General features: G+C 51.4%; 1 protein-coding gene and 1 long non-coding RNA gene across 5 annotated transcripts in view; one reads left to right on the top strand and one right to left on the bottom strand.

The window, feature by feature from the left end:
• LOC140411642 (uncharacterized) overlaps positions 1-7,270 on the bottom strand; it is a 95,820-nt gene extending 88,550 nt beyond the window's left edge. For both annotated transcript variants that reach the window (XR_011940918.1, XR_011940917.1), the window contains exon 1: positions 7,168-7,270. This is a non-coding gene — a long non-coding RNA (uncharacterized lncRNA). The remainder of the gene's footprint in view (positions 1-7,167) is intronic.
• dlgap2a (discs, large (Drosophila) homolog-associated protein 2a) overlaps positions 1-17,681 on the top strand; it is a 1,100,531-nt gene that overhangs the window by 447,161 nt on the left and 635,689 nt on the right. The gene's annotated exons all lie outside the window — the stretch shown is intronic.

Below are 17,681 nucleotides of genomic sequence, written 5' to 3'. Positions count from 1 at the left end.
TTCCTCCAAACTGGCTAAAAGACCTCCTATTCTTGCTCTGTCCAGTGCAGTGACCCTAATGCTGTGCCTTGCATCTAGTGGGCCTGAATCGTCACATTGTTTCACCTCATTCCTCTTTGTTTCACCTCATTCCTCTTTCAAAAATATAACACTTCATGCTTGTTTGCATTAAATTTCATTTACAATGTGTTCACCCATTCCATTAGCCTGTCCTTGTCATCTTGAAGTCTATCACCAACTTCCTCACAGTTCACAATGCTTCCTTGTAAACATTGACACACTCCCTAAACCCGTCCTGTAAACACTGACACACTCCCTGAACTCCCCCTGTAAACACTGACACACTCCCTGAGCCCCCTGTACACTGACACACCCCCTGAACCCCCTGTAAACACTGACACACTCCCTGAACCCCCTGTAAACACCGACACACTCCCTGAACTCCCCCTGTAAACACTGACACACTCCCTGAACCCCCTGTGAACACTGACACACTCCCTGAACTCCCCCTGCAAACACTGACACACACCCTGAACCCCCTGTAAACACTGACACACTCCCTGAACCCCCTGTAAACACTGACACACTCCCTGAACTCCCCCTGTAAACACTGACACACTCCCTGAACCCCCTGTAAACACTGACACACTCCCTGAGCCCCCTGTAAACACCGACACACTCCCTGAACTCCCTGTAAACACTGACACACTCCCTGAACCCCCTGTAAACACTGACACACTCCCTGAGCCCCCTGTAAACACCGACACACTCCCTGAACTCCCTGTAAACACTGACACACACCCTGAACCCCCTGTAAACACTGACACACTCCCTGAACCCCCTGTAAACACTGACACACTCCCTGAACTCCCCCTGTAAACACTGACACACTCCCTGAACCCCCTGTAAACACTGACGCACTCCCTGAGCCCCCTGTACACTGACACACTCCCTGAAACCCCTGTAAACACTGACACACTCCCTGAACCCCCTGTAAACACCGACACACTCCGAGCCCCCTGTAAACACCGACACACTCCGAGCCTCCTGTAAACACCGACGCACTCCCTGAACTCCCCCTGTAAACACTGACACACTCCCTGAACCCCCTGTGAACACTGACACACTCCCTGCACCCCCTGTAAACACTGACACACTCCCTGAGCCCCCTGTAAACACCGACACACTCCCTGAACTCCCCCTGCAAACACTGACACACACCCTGAACCCCCTGTAAACACTGACACACTCCCTGAACCCCCTGTAAGCACTGACACACTCCCTGAACTCCCCCTGTAAACACTGACACACTCCCTGAACCCCCCCTGTAAACACTGACACACTCCCTGAACTCCCCCTGTAAACACTGACACACTCCCTGAACCCCCTGTAAACACTGACACACTCCCTGAACCCCCTGTAAACACTGACACTCCCTGAACCCCCTGTATACACTGACACACTCCCTGAACCTCCTGTAAACACTGACACACTCCCTGTACCCCTTGTAAACACTGACACACTCCCTGAACCCCCCCTGTAAACACTGACACTCCCTGAACCCCCTGTAAACACTGACACACTCCCTGAACCCTCTGTAAACACTGACAAACTCCCTGAACCTCCTGTAAACACTGGTACACTCCCTGTACCCCTTGTAAACACTGACACACTCCCTGAACCCCCCCCCCCCGGTAAACACTGACACTCCCTGAACCCCCTGTAAACACCGACACACTCCCTGAACCCCCTGTAAATACTGACACACTCCCTGAACCCCCCCTGTAAACACTGACACTCCCTGAACCCTCTGTAAACACTGACCCACTCCCTGAACCCCCTGTAAATACTGACACACTCCCTGAACCCCCCCTGTAAACACCGACACACTCGCTGAACCCCCTGTAAACAGTGACACACTCCCTGAACTCCCCCTGTAAACACTGACCCACTCCCTGAACACTCTGTAAATACTGACACACTCCCTGAACCCCCTGTAAACACCGACACACTCCCTGAACCCCCTGTAAACATTGACACACTCCCTGAACCCCCACTGTAAACACCGACACACTCCCTGAACCCTCTGTAAACACTGACACATGCCCTGAACCCCTTGTGATGAACGGTTACTGCCTTATCATCATGTAAGGTGATGTCCCCTTTAAGACCGGGCTTGAACCCTGGGGACTCCGCCTCTGGCTCCGCCCATCTGAGAGCCATTCATAAAGGCCTGCCTCATGGTCTGTATAGCAGTCAGCTCTCGTCCATAGCTGTAGCATAGTTATTAGTCTAATAAAGCCTTCTTTACAGTTGAATCTCTAAGTGTCATTATTGAGGGTACCTCAATTTATTAGACTAAACTAGATTCAGGATGGACGCAGGCCTAAAACCAGAGAAGCTCAATCTGGAAGCATGAACGCCGGAGGCAAAGGAAATTTTTAAATACTGGCTACGGTGCTTCGAGGCCTACCTGGACTCCGCAGAGACTCCCATCCTGGGGCCACGCAAGCTGCGTCTACTCCACGCCCGGTTGTGTCACAGAATCTCCACCACGCTCGAAAAGGCGACGACTTATGAGGAAGCGATTGAGTTGCTCCGCAAGCGGTTTGTCAAACCCGTCAATGAGGTGCACGCCCGGCATCTGCTCTCTTCCTGCCGGCAGCGCTCGGGGGAAATCGCTAGACGAGTTTGTTGAGAAACTCACTGCGCTTGCCAGGGACTGTGACCATCAGGATGTGACAGGGGAAGTCCATATGAACCTGCACATCAGGGATGCTTTCGTGTCCGGAATCCGCTCGACCTACATCCGGCAGCCCACACTGCCCAGCCCGCACCGCGATCTGCAGCGACTGCGGGAAGAAACGGCACTTTGCGAGGGTCTGCCTGGCCAGACCCAGGGGCCAGAAAAACAAAGAACAGCCGGCCCGAAAATCAGGCTCTCAGGCCCGCAGGCCTCGCAATGCTGCTGCGCACCGACCCGACACACCCTCTTCTGACTCGTCATCAGCCTCGTGCGAATCATGGGAGCGGCCATCTGGTCGGCGACCATCTTCTCGACCCGACACGTGCGACCGACGGCAGCGGCCATTTTACGAGTCCGACTCGGCTGACGACTCCGATTACCTGCGACTGTGTGCGATCACCCTCGATCAAACTCGGCCAAAACACCTGCAGAACTCCATGATGCAGGTTCAGGTCAACGGGCACGACACTGCATGCCTCTTCGACTCCGGGAGCACGGAGAGCTTTATCCACCCTGAAACTGTAAGGCGCTGCTCCCTACGCACCCATCCCGCATCCCAAACCATAGCACTCGCATCTGGGTCCCACTCGGTACAAATCACGGGGTACTGTATTGCGGATCTCTCGATCCAGGGTGCCAAATACACCCGTTTCAAATTTTATATCCTCCCTCACCTCTGTGCCCCCCTGCTGCTCGGACTGGATTTCCAGTGCAGCCACCGAAGCCTGACACTGAAGTTCGGCGGACCCTTGCCCCCCCTCACGGTGTGCTGCCTTACGACACTGAAAGTCGCACCCCCCTCGCTATTCGCGAACCTCACTCCCGACTGTAAACCCGTCGCCACCAGGAGCCGGCGCTACTGTGCCCAAGATATGGCTTTTATCAAGTCAGAGGTCCAGTGTTTACTGGGAGAGGGGGTCATCGAGGCTGGCAACAGCCCTTGGAGAGCGCAAGTGGTGGTAGTCCGGTCCGGGGAGAAGAAACGGATGGTCGTGGATTATAGCCAGACCATAAACCGATTCATGCAGCTTGATGCGTACCCCCTTACTCGCATCGCGGAAATGGTAAATGGGATCGCCCAATACCGAGTCTTTTCCACGGTCGACCTCAAATCTGCCTACCACCAGCTCCCCATCCGACCAAAAGACCGCCCCTATACTGCCTTCGAAGCAGCCGGCCGGCTCTTCCACTTCCTCAGGGTCCCCTTTGGTGTCACAAATGGGGTCTCCGTCTTTCAAAGGGCGATGGACCAAATGGTGGACCAGTACGGTTTGCGGGCTACATACCCGTACTTGGACAATGTCACCATCTGCGGCCATGATCAGCAGGACCATGACGCTAACCTCAAAAAGCTCCTCCAGACCGCCCGAGCCCTTAACCTGACCTATAACGAGGGCAAATGCGTTTTCCACACCACCCGGCTGGCCATCCTCGGCCATGTCGTGGAAGACGGGGTCCTAGGTCCCGACCCCAACCGCATGCGCCCCCTTAAGGAACTCCCTCTCCCCCGCAGCCTCAAGGCCCTCAAACGGTGCTTGGGGCTTTTCTCCTATTACGTCCAGTGGGTCCCCAAGTATGCGGACAAAGCCGCCATGCACGCGGTGGACGAAACCATCCCTTTTCAGGTAGAGAGCGATGCATCAGACATCGCCCTGGCTGCTACCCTCAATCAAGGAGGACGACCAGTAGCGTTCTTCTCCCGAACCCTCACCGCCTCCGAGATTCGACACTCTGCAGTCGAAAAGGAGGCACAAGCCATTGTGGAGGCTGTGTGGTGCTGGAGACACTACCTCGCCGGTAGGAGGTTTACCCTCGTCACCAACCAACGGTCGGTCGCCTATATGTTCGATAATACGCAACGGGGCAAAATAAAAAACGATAAAATTTTGAGGTGGAGGATCGAACTCTCCACCTACTCGTACGATATCAAGTATCCTCCAGGGGAGCTCAACGAGCCCCCAGATGCCCTGTCCCACGGCACATGCGCCAACACGCAGGAGGACCACCTGCAAGCCATCCACAATGACCTCTGCCACCCGGGGGTTACCCGGCTCGTCCATTTCATCAATTCCCGCAACCTACCTTACTCAACCAAGGAGGTCAAGGCCATGGTCAGGGCCTGCCAGGTCTGTGCGGAGTGCAAACCGCACTTCTATCGGCCAGACAAGGCTCGGCTCGTGAAGGCCTCGGGCCCCTTTGAGCGACTGAGCGTGGACTTCAAGGGGCCCCTCCCGTCCACCAACCGTTATGCCTATTTCCTCACCGTGATCGATGAGTTCTCCCGTTTCCCATTCGCCATTCCCTGCACCGACATGATCTCAGCCACGGTGATTAAGGCACTGCACAGCATCTTCATCCTGTTCGGTTTCCCTGCTTATATCCACAGCGACCGGGGTACATCGTTCATGAGTGATGAACTGCGTCAGTATCTGCTCAGCAAAGGCATCGCCTCGAGCAGAACGACCAGCTATAACCCACGGGGAAACGGGCAGGTGGAGAGGGAGAACGCGACAGTGTGGAAGGCTGTCCTGGCCCTGCGGTCGAGAAATCTCCCAACCACCCGCTGGCAGGAGGTCCTACCCGATGCCCTACACTCCATTAGGTCACTCCTCTGCACGGCCACGAATGAGACCCCTCACGACCGATTGTTTCTCTTCCCCAGGAAGTCTACCTCCGGGGTCTCACTTCCACCTTGGCTGATGGCTCCTGTTCTTCTCTGGAGGCACGCGAGGAGCCATAAAACGGACCCCCTAGTTGAAAAGGTCCGACTGCTCCACGCCAACCCTCGTTACACCTACGTGGAGTACCCCGACGGCAGGCAAGATACGGTTTCCCTCCGGGATCTGGCACCCGCTGGATCCCCCACCACAGACGCCCCTTCCCGCGCCGCTCCCCTGCAGGACCCGTCGCCCCCTACAACACACCCCCTTCCGGCCCTACCACCCGTTGGTGAGCTCCTACCTTGCGCCCCCCCCTTTACACACCCCGCCGGCGCCGGCTCCGCTACACCCGGCCCTGCCTAGTTCCTCTGCCCCGACCCGGACCGAAGCTCCGACCGCTGTGCTCCCGGATGTGCCCTCAACCGGGACGTCCGTGCCCGCCGCACCACCACCCGAATTGAGGAGGTCGGGGAGGACGATCCAGCCACCGAGACGGATGGACCTATGATGGCACTTCACCCCCGCCGGACTCCTTTTTAAACAGGGGGTGAATGTGATGAACGGTTACTGCCTTATCATCATGTAAGGTGATGTTCCCTTTTAGACCAGGCTTGGAACCCTGGGGACTCCGCCTCTGGCTCCGCCCATCTGGGAGCCATACATAAAGGTCTGCCTCATGGTCTGTATAGCAGTCAGCTCTCGTCCATAGCTGTAGCATAGTTATTAGTCTAATAAACCCTTCTTTACAGTTTAATCTCTAAGCGTCATTATTGAGGGTACCTCACCCCCTGTAAACACTGACACTCCCTGAACCCCCTGTAAACACTGACACACTCCCTGAACTCCCTGTGAACACTGACACACTCCCTGAATTCCCCGTAAACACTGACACACTCCCTGAACCCCCTGTAAACACTGACACTCCCTAAACCCCCTGTAAACACTGACACTCCCTGAACCCCTGTAAACACTGACACTCCCTGAACCCCCAGTAAACACTGACACTCCCTGTACCCCCTGTAAACACTGACACACTCCCTGAACTCCCTGTAAACACTGACACTCCTGACCCCCTGTAAACACTGACACTCCCTGAACCCCCTGTAAACACTGACACTCCCTGAACCCCTGTAAACACTGACACACACCCTGAACCCCCTGTAAACACTGACACACTCCCTGAATTCCCTGTAAACACTGACACACTCCCTGAATTCCCTGTAAACACTGACACACTGCCTGAACCCCCTGTAAACACTGACACACTCCCTGAACCCCCTGTAAACACTGACACACTCCCTGAACCCCCTGTAAACACTGACACACTCCCTGAACCCCCTGTAAACACTGACACACTCCCTGAACCCCCTGTAAACACTGACACACTCCCTGAACCCCCTGTAAACACTGACACACTCCCTGAACCCCCTGTAAACACTGGCACACTCCCTGAACCCCCTGTAAACACTGACAATCCCTGAACCCCTGTAAACACTGACACTCCCTGAACTCCCTGTAAACACTGACACACTCCCTAAACCCCCTGTAAACACTGGCACACTCCCTGAACCCCCTGTAAACACTGACACTCCCTGAACCCCTGTAAACACTGACACTCCCTGAACTCCCTGTAAACACTGACACACTCCCTGAACCCCCTGTAAACACTGACACACTCCCTGAACCCCCTGTAAACACTGACACACTCCCTGAACCCCCTGTAAACACTGACACTCGTCCTGAACTCCTTTAAATACGTACACACTCCTTGAACCACCTGCTGATCTTTCACCCGGCATTGACTCCGCCCCTGGTCACAGGCTCCGTCTCCATTGGCTGTTGCCGGCTTGGCCCTGTCTTCTGGAGGAGCGGTGACCACCCGACGCCTTATAACCTGGTGGAGCTGATGGTGACACAGATCCACAGCCTGATGAAGCACGACACCCCACCCCCTTATTAGGGCCACCCCCTGATGATGAAACAATCCAGCTTCCCAGTGGTACTGACCACACCTCCTTATTTGGGCACAGAGCCCACCCCAGATGATGACACCCCCCCCCCCACAGTTATATGGGAAAGCTGGGTATAGAGGGATATGGGCCAAATGCAGGCAATTGGGACTAAGTGGTAAAAACTGGGCAGCATGGACAAGTTGGGCCGAAGGGCCTGTTTTAATACTGTACTCAGCACCATGGCTCCCTATACACTCAATGTCAACCTATGCTTCTCTACTCACACCCCATGGTCCTTTATAGTCCCTATGCCAACTCTCGACACCCTGAACCCCCATCCACAACCCTTTGCCCTTACACCCTTTATGCCATCTCATCCAGTAACCACCTTGGGCTGACCTCAGTGGCCAGGGCAAGATTAAATAAAACAAAGTTCTAAGTTTTGAGTGCAGATTTCATTGATTTAAAGAAACACTCATTACTAAAACCCTGTTCAATGCAATTAGATTGACAGATTGACAGTTCCACTGAGCTTTTCCCCTTTTTACACACATTCATGTTTACTCTCGCAAAACATACTTTTCCTCTCCCAAAAGTCACCTTGGGCAGGATTTACCATTGGCTGATGCCGAAATCGGGGAAGGTGATTTAGCAGAGAATATGTTCCGATGCCAAAATTCCGGCGGGCGCCGAATTGATGCCAAATCGCGATTCTCGGTCAGCTCGACAGCGGCGCCAATGCATTCTGGAACACACATACAATAAACACCATTTGCATATCATTAGCGGGCCCGACCTGGTATACACCGGGTCCTCCGCAGTGCCCAGGCAGGGGTAGTGGCAGCCAACGGTACCCCTAGCATCAGGGACAGGAGCCAGAGACCCCCCATGGTGCCGGCCACCATGTAGCCCTGTGGACCTTGTTGGGCACAGGAGTACGCACCATGCAAACAGGTCGGCCTTTCACCCCATGCGGACAATGGATATTGGAATTGAACCAGTAATGTCAGCCTTCCTGCTAGTCACCACAGCCCCGCGGGATGCCCTGCGTCTGTACGAACTGGAGGTGCTAGAGGAGGAGGAGGAAGCTGCAGCAGCGGAGCGGGCAGCTGAGGGGCAGGTGGCAGCCTCCCAGGTTGGAGAGTTGGCTGCCCAATAGGCTGAGGAGGTGCCAAGGAGGAACCGCATGAGGCCTTGTGTGTACTGTCACCGCCTGTCATTCGAGGAACTACCAGACCAGGCATGCCGTCGAAGACTCCGGTGAGCAGAGAGACGATGTGACATATCTCTCAGATGATGTAGCACCTGGCACTGTGTGGGTATGAGGGATAACACCCAGGTAACGGTCACCCTGAACCTTTAAGTGTCGGGGTCCTTCCAGGCACCTCCAGGATCTCACAGATCTCGGTGCTCAGGTGCATCCGTTCTGTCACAGAGGCCCGATATGCCCAGGCGACTCAAAAAATCCACTACAATGTGGACCGAGCCCACCAGGATGCCCGGGCAGCCGGGTTCACCGCCATGGCAGGGATGCCTCAGGCCTAGGGGGTGGTCACAGGATGCATGTCCCCCTATGAGCGCCTGCAGATGACTGGCCGCTCTACACCAACCGAAAGGGGTTCTACTCGATGAACGTGCAGCGATTCCTAACATGTTTGAGACACCCCTCCAACTGGAAGGTTCCAGGGCGATAGGGGTTATCCACTGTAGTCATGACACCGCATCCTCCCCCTCCCCCCCTTCCCCGCACCCCACCCCCGCCTGCAACCCTCTTTGTGGTACCTGCCGCACTACAGGGTACGGGCCCTGGGTTGGCAGTGACACCGGTCTGGACCATGGGATGGAGGATGATGACAACCTGCGCTGCGATGAGCTCTGGTGCTCCGCATCGTCCAACTCCTGCCCATGGTGCCGCCCTGTTCTGCCCGCTGCCCACCAGATATGCCAGCAACAGGAGGGGGGAGGGGTCCAAGGTGCTGCAGTGTTCCGGCACTTCCCTTGCAGAAGTTACCGGCACGGGTTTCATCCCCTCCTCCTCCCTCGGGGTGCCCTCTGGCCCCTGAGCTACTCAATGGGACGGGGGTGAGAGCAGAGATATCTCCTGAGGCTCCGACGCCACCTGCCGCTGCCAGTCCTGGAGGCCCGCTCTCGTCTCAATCAGGGTCTGCATTCCCATGGCCATGGAGCACAGGGAGTGGGCCATCGCCATCCGTGACTGCGCCACATCAGTCATTGACTATACCACCACCTTCTGGGTCTGTATCACATGGGTCAGTGACTGCGCCATCTCCCTTTGGGACTGGGCCTCCTCCCTCTGTGTCTGCGCCACATTGGCCAGTGCCTGGGCAATGCCGCCGGCGTTCTCAGCCATGGCCAGCTGTGACTGGGCTACGCTCAGAAGCGCCACTGCAATTTCCAGATGGCTCTCGCGCATGGCTGCCCGTGAGGCTGCAACCCTGTCCTGGGCCTCGGCAAGCGCCTGCACAGAATTCCCCAGGTGTAGGACATGCTGATCCATAGTCCAATTCCTCACCACCAGTGCCTCCACCGCGGATGCCACCCGTGCGGTTTTGGCCTGGGTGGCATGCATGGTTGGCACCACCTCCTGCATCTGCACATGGTTGGACTTCTCCACCTGCGCCTACATATACTGGATGCTCGTCGGCAACCCGTCATGTAGTCCCTGGCTCTGCAACTGTATCTTCACAATCGATGGGACCATCCGTTCCAGAAGCCCAAAACCCATCTGGACGGCAGCTAGTTCCTGGGGACGACCTGCCCTCCCGACCATCCACCCCCGTGGGTGTTCCTACCTCCACTTGTTGTACCGGATCAGCTGTGTGGTGTGCACCAGATAGTGTCCCCGGTGCCTCTTCTCTAAAGTGCCCAACTGAGGTGAGTGTCTGTGGGATGGTGTAGGGTGTTGGAGACAGCTGTGACAGAAATCCGTGTCATCCTCGAGCTCGGGGTCTTGAGTCTGGGTTGAGGGCTGCCGTCCGGGCTGCTCACCTCACGGGGGGGAGCGAGGGCGCTCCGGCTGTGGCACTGGCAGGGGGCAGCGGACACCGGATGGACCCACCCCATCACCAGAAGGCCCTGCAAAATACAAGACAAGGCGCATGATTAGACCACGCGATGTGGTTGGTGCTGGGGGTCAAGGTGGTGTGGGGGTGAGGATGATGCTCAGGGTGGTGTGGGGGTGAGAGTGAGGGTAGTTGTGGGGTGAGAGTGAAATTGATATGAGGGTTGCTGCTCTGCCACAGTGAGGGACCGCAGGTTTTCTCCCACTCACGGCGGTTATGAGCAGCTTTCTCCTGGCGAGGGGGGAAAAACAGGAAATGCGCAGTGTTAGACCATCCGACAACGCATGCAGCCCAGGGGGTGGGTAGCAGGTGGACTCAGTGGCCAGGGCCTCTAACCATGGCGGCCGGTATGGGTGCCGGCATATGGTGCAGGATGGGGGTTTGGTTGCCCTCCGGATGGGGAGGGTTGGGGGGGGTAGGGTTATGGGTGTGTGGATTGCGTGTTAGTGCTGGGGCACAGTGTTGCCTCCTCACTCTGGCCGCCCTGAGGAGCTTGTGCAGTTTCTTCCACCACGGCTGGCCGGTCTGGACGGTATTGCTCAAAACGCTGACCTCGTCTGACACCTGTGCCCAGGCACGGCGAACGGCGACGCCTCCTTCCTGGGCCAGCCTACAGGGTCAACTGCTCCTCCTCCACCACGTTCGGGGGGTCTCCAACTCGGTGTCCATGAAACAGGGCGCTGCTCTCCTCGCTGCCATCCTTTTGACTGGGATGGTGTGTCTGGAGAGTGCAGTGTGTATGTGCGGCTGCAGCTTGTCAGCTTCCTGAGTGGCAATCTCGGACCTGGCGAATCCGGCACCGTTTCTCATTGGAATCGATTGAGTTCCACATGGTGCTCGCCCCTTAACAGTAGCTGAATTGGTCCAGGTGCGGCGCCAGTTTTGCTGTTGTGGAAGCCCACTTAGTCTCAGGAACAGAGAATCCCGCCGCTGTTGTATATAGTTCTGAGCCTGGTATATAACTGCCTTTACCTTTCATCAATAAACCCCTTTTGGTAACTACTGGAAACCTCCAGTGTATGTCTCAAGCTGCCACACCCACCAGCTGTTTATTTCACAAATAATTCAGAAGAGTTGACATGTCTAATTTCAAATGTTTCCCTTTTTCCTTTATAAATTCTGTGCTTGGAACTTATCACTTCGCTATGATGGCATAAATGAGCTGGAGAACTTTACCTTAGGAGGAGGCCATTCCAGCCTGCTCTGCCATTCATTATGATCATGGCTGATCATCCAACTCAATAGCCTAATCCCAACTTCCCCCCATATCCTTTGATCCCCTTCACCCAGTGTGCTGTATCTACCTGTTTCTTGAAAGCATGCAATGTTTTGGCCTGAATTACTTCCTGTGGTAGCAAATGCCACAGGCTGACCACTCTCTGGGTAAAGAATGTTGTCCTCATCTCTGTCCTACACAGTCTATCCCATAGCCTTAGACTGTCAGCCCTGGTTCTGGACACCCCCACAATAAAGGAACATTCTTCCTGCATCTACACAGTACTCCTAATCACTGGTGCTCTGTATAACTGAGGAATAAACTCCCCTACTTTTGAATTAAATTTCCCTCGCAATAAATGATAACATTCTATTCGCTTTCCTAATTACTTGCTGGCCCTGTACACCAGCCTTTTGTGATTCATGCACTAGGATACCCAGATCCCTCTGCACTTCAGAGCTCTGCAGCACCTAATCATATTTCTATCAATACATCGTACAATTATCAGTCATCGTGTGTTGATGCTAAATCATGTTGATCATTCCAGTTATTTGTCTATTTTATTTATTGATCTATTTAATTCACATATTTATGGAACTATTCCAATACTCTCCTGCTCTACCTCCTTCCATAGGGCGGCACGGTATCACAGTGGTTAGCACTGTTGCTTCACAGTGCCAGGGTACCGGGTTCAATTCATGGTTTGGGTCACTGTCTGTGCCGAGTCTGCACGCTCTCCCTGTGTCTGCGTGCGTTTCCTCCGGGTGCTCCGGTTTCCTGTCACAAGTCCTAAAAGACGTGCTTGTTAGGTGAATTGGACATTCTGAATTCTCCCTCTGTGTACCCGAACAGGCGCCATGGTGAGGCGACTGGGGATTTTCACAGTAATTTCATTGCAGTGTTAATGTAAGCGTATTTGCGACACTAATAAAGATTATTATTATAAACTTGCTGTCATCCAAAACTCTGCAGTCAGAATCGTAATTTGCAGCAAGTCATGTCTGTCATGTTATGTACTCTGGGATAACACAGGCTGCAACTGGATGCAGCTTTAACCAAAAGATACTCCAGACCTTGAAGTCAGTTCAATCTGATTTATTGAACCAGTAGCACAGTTAGCACAGTTCTCTGAGTTCGACTCTCTGCTAATCTAAGTGTAGTTACTCTGTCTGACTGAACCAGACTAGCTCTTAACCACGTGCTGGAGGTGTGATACTGTACATACACCTTGACTTACTCTGTAGATATTCATCAGTGGAAAGAGGCGGAGTGCTGGTGCCTCGTGCCTTTTATAGTGGGATACCACCCCTGAGTGTCCTGCCTGCTCATTGGTCATGTCCTGTTCTCTGTGTTCATTAGCTGCCTGTCTGTATATCATTATCTGCATGTTTGCATATCATGCTGTCACAATGTTAAATGTAAGGTGACTAGATATTTTCTATGCTCGCTGACCTGTGTTTGCTCCTGGTCCTCAGATTTAAAATTCCCCTCATCTTCAAATGCTTCAAGGATCTCATACCTCCCTTTCTCTGTAATATAATCCATCCCTACACCCCTCTAACAGATCTGCATTCCTTCAATCCTGGCCTCTTGCGTATTCCCTACTATTTGCTGTCACTCCTCCAGCTGTCTAAGATCTAGTTCAGGAATTCTTTATTTAAACATCTACACCTTTCCATTCTCTTCACTTTTAAGACACAACTTAAAACTGTCTCTTTGATCAACATTTTAGTTATCTCGCTTAATGCCTAAGAACACAGGAACAGGAGAAAGCTGTTTAGTCCTTCAAACCTGTTCTCCCATTCAGTTAGAACACGAGTGATCTGTGTTCTAACTCCACACACCTGCCATGGCTTTGGATTGCTTAACACTCATGGCTAGAAAATATCTAGTCACCTTACATTTAACATTGTGACAGTAATTGGACTAACATTTGCATCTAGTCAAAGAGTTCCACATTTTTAGGTTATGCCCTCTTGACCTAGACTCCCCCACCAACATAAAAGGTGATTGACCTATCTATCAAAACGCTATCTACCTGTTTTGACCAAAGGCAAGGACTACACATGTAGCCAGACAGCCAGAATACAACAAGGTTTATTGTACTACTACTCCACAATACAATAACTCTCTCTCCACTCCACTCCCGTCAGGGTCCGCTTCCCTGACCTGCCCCCAGGCCAGGGTTTATGTTCAGTGGGGTTTCTTCCAATTGGGAGGAATATCCGCCCCCTAATCACCTGGGAAGTTCGTATTCTAAGGTGTAGAAGGGGAATCTAATGCAACGTAGGTTCTGACCGTTTGGGGGGATTCGTAACCATATTGCTTCCTTTCAAAATCCTAAAAGCCTCATTCAAATCATCCCTTAACTTTCTATGTACCAGGAAGTACAAGTTTACTTTACGTAATCTCGCCTCATAATTTAATCCCGGTGAGAGGAAATTGCACTCCACTCCTTAAAAGAGCAATGAATCCTTTCTAAAGTTCAATACCCAAAAGAGTTCAGTGGAGTATTGTTTTGTATGATTGTAGCAAAACACCCTGTCCTTTTAATTCTAACCTTCAAATTAAAATGGTTAATATTCCATTCATATTTTTTATAACTGTCTACTACTTTTCAGTGATGTTTGTGCATGGAGACTTAAATCTTTTTGTACCGCCACTTTTCTTAACCTTTCACCATTTGAAAACACTTCAGACTGATTTTTTTTTAGTCCAAAATGGTTTACTTCACATTTCCTGTATTGAAATCGATCTATCACATTTTTGTCCAGTCAATTAACCAATCAATGTCACTTGTAATTTTAGTCTCCCCTTTGCAACCACTTCCGATTACACCAATCTTTGTGTCATCAGTAAACTTGGATTTGTGGCTCACTATTATGTTATTTAAGTTATTAATAAATAAAGTGCTAGTCAAGATTCCGCATAGCTACTTGTGGGACACCACTAGTCACTTCCCTAATTTGTTATTGATTATCTCTACTACTCTCTGTCTTCCATCGCATAACCAATCTCCAAACCGGTCAATAATTCATCTCCAATTCCACCAACATTAATTTTAGTAAATGGTCTCCTTATGTGGAGCCTTATCAAGTGTCTTCTGGAAATCTGCATAAGCAACATCCATAAATATTTTGCTATCTATTACTTGGGTTACTTCCGCAGATAAATAAACTTCTGTTCAGTTTATTAGACATGGCCTCCCCTTTACAAATCCATGTTGGTTCTCTCTAATTAATTCAAAATTCTTCAGGTGCTATCCAACAGCCACGTTGCACCTGAAAAGCAATTCGCCGCGGCCCAGCGTGTCCATTGAAAGCCAGGAGACCCCGCTCCCGGGATCTACCCGGTTCACAGCACTTCGCGAGATGCAATCTCTCGCGACATGGAGATGTGAATCCCGCCTACAATGGGCGGGATCACGTTTTGGCAAATCGAGAGCGAGGCAGGTTCCCGAAGTAGCTGAGGATTTAGAATTCAACTTCTTTGCCTCAGAGACCTGTAGTATTGTGAACAATCTTGGCACCAAACTTCTGGAAAGATGTAAAGGTCTTAGAAATGTATAGAGGAGGTTGACCAGTTGGTTACAAGGAATGAGGGAATTCAGTTATCAGGAGAGGCTGGGAAGGTGAAAATTGCTCTCTTTGGACAGAAGAATAATTGATGGTATATTGACGTTTTCAAGGTGATGCGAGGTTATAACAGAGTCAACAAAGAAAAGTCACTCCTTCCGTGAAGTGGGTCAAAAGGTTTAGGTCATAGATTCAAAATCATAGTCAAGAGATCCAAGGGGAAATTAGAACATTTTTCACTCAGAGGGTTGTGGGGATCTGGACTGCTCCACCTGAAATGATAGTAGATGCTGTCAGTAAATAATTTGATAATGTATTTGGACAGGTACTTGAAGATGAGGAAATTGCCTCGTTCGGAACAAAAAGCAGGGATATATAATTGAGCATAAGGCTGATACTTTCAAAGAACCAGTGCAGGCAGAATGGCCTCCTTTTGTGCTATAAGTTTCTATAATTCTGTGATTCTTAAATGGTGAGCAGGAAAAGACATTGGATCATGGAGCCTGCTCCACACAATCTTGATGCCATAAGCCTTATGATTAACAGCATCCAGTCCCCACAGCAACCATACCATCCACTGAGAAAAACGACAAAAAAAAGATGAAAAGTCCTGAGTCAATTAGGGAGAACATTTTTTCTGAAAACTGCCTGTCAACTTTAGTTGATCAAGACTAGTCTAGGTGAACACATTAAGCATGGGTTATCTCATGTACAAGGACAATTCTATGAAATTATGTTTTCTGCGATTTCTGCTTCAGCCAGGAAGTGGCCAACTCTCCACTTAAGGCATGCAAGCATACATGCCGGGGCGGGGGGGGTTACATAATGGTCTTGTCATGGACTTAGTAATCCAGAGACCCAGAGTAATGCTGTGGGGACCCGAGCTTTAATCCTATCATGGCAGATGGTGGAATTTGAATTCAATAAAAATCTAGAATTAAAAACCTAATGATGACCATGAAACTATTGTCAACTGATATAAAAATTAATCGGCTTCACTACACTCATTTGGGGAATGAAGTTTGCGATCTCTTTACCTGGTATGGCCAATATATGTCTCTTAAATACCCTCCAAAATGGACACTCGGTTGTATCAAACCAGTCAAAGGTCTAAAGGAGTGAAAGGCGACTGATGAACTTGGCACCGGAAACAATAGCTGCAAACTTAGCCCCCGGTGACCTTGCAAAGTACTCTGTACTAACATCTGGGGTCTTGTGCCAAAATTGGGAGAGCTACCCCACAGATTAGTCAAGCAACAGACTGAAATAGTCACACTTATGGAATCAAACCTTATAGATAATGTCCCTGATACCATCATCACCATCCCTGGGTAGATCCTATCCCACCTGGATGACAGACCCTGCAGAGGTGGTGGCACAGTGGTATGCTGTCAGGAGGGAGTTTCCCTGGGAGTCCTCAACATTGATTCTGGACCCCATGATCATCGGGTCAAACTTGAGCAAGGAAGTCTTCTGCTGATTGCCACATACCACATCCTCTCAGCTGATAAATCAAGATTCTTTCATGTTGAACATTACCTGGAAGAGGCACTAAGGGTGGCAAGGGTGCAGGATGTACTCTGGGTAGGAGACAGCAATGTCCATCACCAAAAGGTGGTTCACTGCCATCAGTACAGACCAAGCTGGCCATGTCCTAACTACTACACTGGGTCTGCAGCAGGTGGTAGGGACCCAACAAGAGAGAAAAACATACTTGACCTCATCTTCACCAACTGCCTGCCACAGATGTATCTATCCATGATAGTATCATTAGTTTTGACCGCCGTATAGTCCCTATGGATACGAAGTCCCATCCTCACAATGTGTCGCGTTGTTTGGCACTACAACCATGCTTGATAGCTTAGATTTCAAATAGATCTAGCAATTCAAGACTGGACAACCATGAGGCGTTGTCAGCCATTAGCAGCTGTAGAATTATATTCAAACGCAATCTGTAACATCATGATCTGGGATATCCCATCCTCCACCATTGCCAGTAAGAGGGTATGCTGAAGATCAACCCTGGTTCAATGAAGAGTGCAGGGAGGCATGTCAAGAGCAACACCAGGCATTCCTACAAATGAGGTGTCAACCTGGTGAAGCTACAACACAGGACTACCTGAGTGCGAGAAGACCATAAGATATAGGAGCAGAATTAGGCCATTCGGCCCATCGGATCTGCTCCGCCATTCAATCTTGGCTGATATGTTTCTCATCCCCATAACTCCTGATCTCCATTTTAATCAAGAACCAGATACGTGGCCTCCACAGCCTTCTGCGGCAATGAGTTCCACAGATTTACCACCCTCTGGCTGAAGAAATTCCTCCTCATCTCTGTTTTAAAGGATCATCCCTTCAGTCTGAGGCTGTGCCCTTGGGTTTTAGTTTTTCCTACTAGTGAAAATATCCTCTCCACATCCACTCTATCTAGGCCTCTCAGTATTCTGTA

This window comes from Scyliorhinus torazame, chromosome 4, assembly GCF_047496885.1.
Source record: "Scyliorhinus torazame isolate Kashiwa2021f chromosome 4, sScyTor2.1, whole genome shotgun sequence".
Lineage (NCBI taxonomy): Eukaryota > Metazoa > Chordata > Chondrichthyes > Carcharhiniformes > Scyliorhinidae > Scyliorhinus > Scyliorhinus torazame.
Note: the sequence above shows the minus strand (reverse complement) of the source record. Positions and strands in the feature narration are given on the sequence as shown.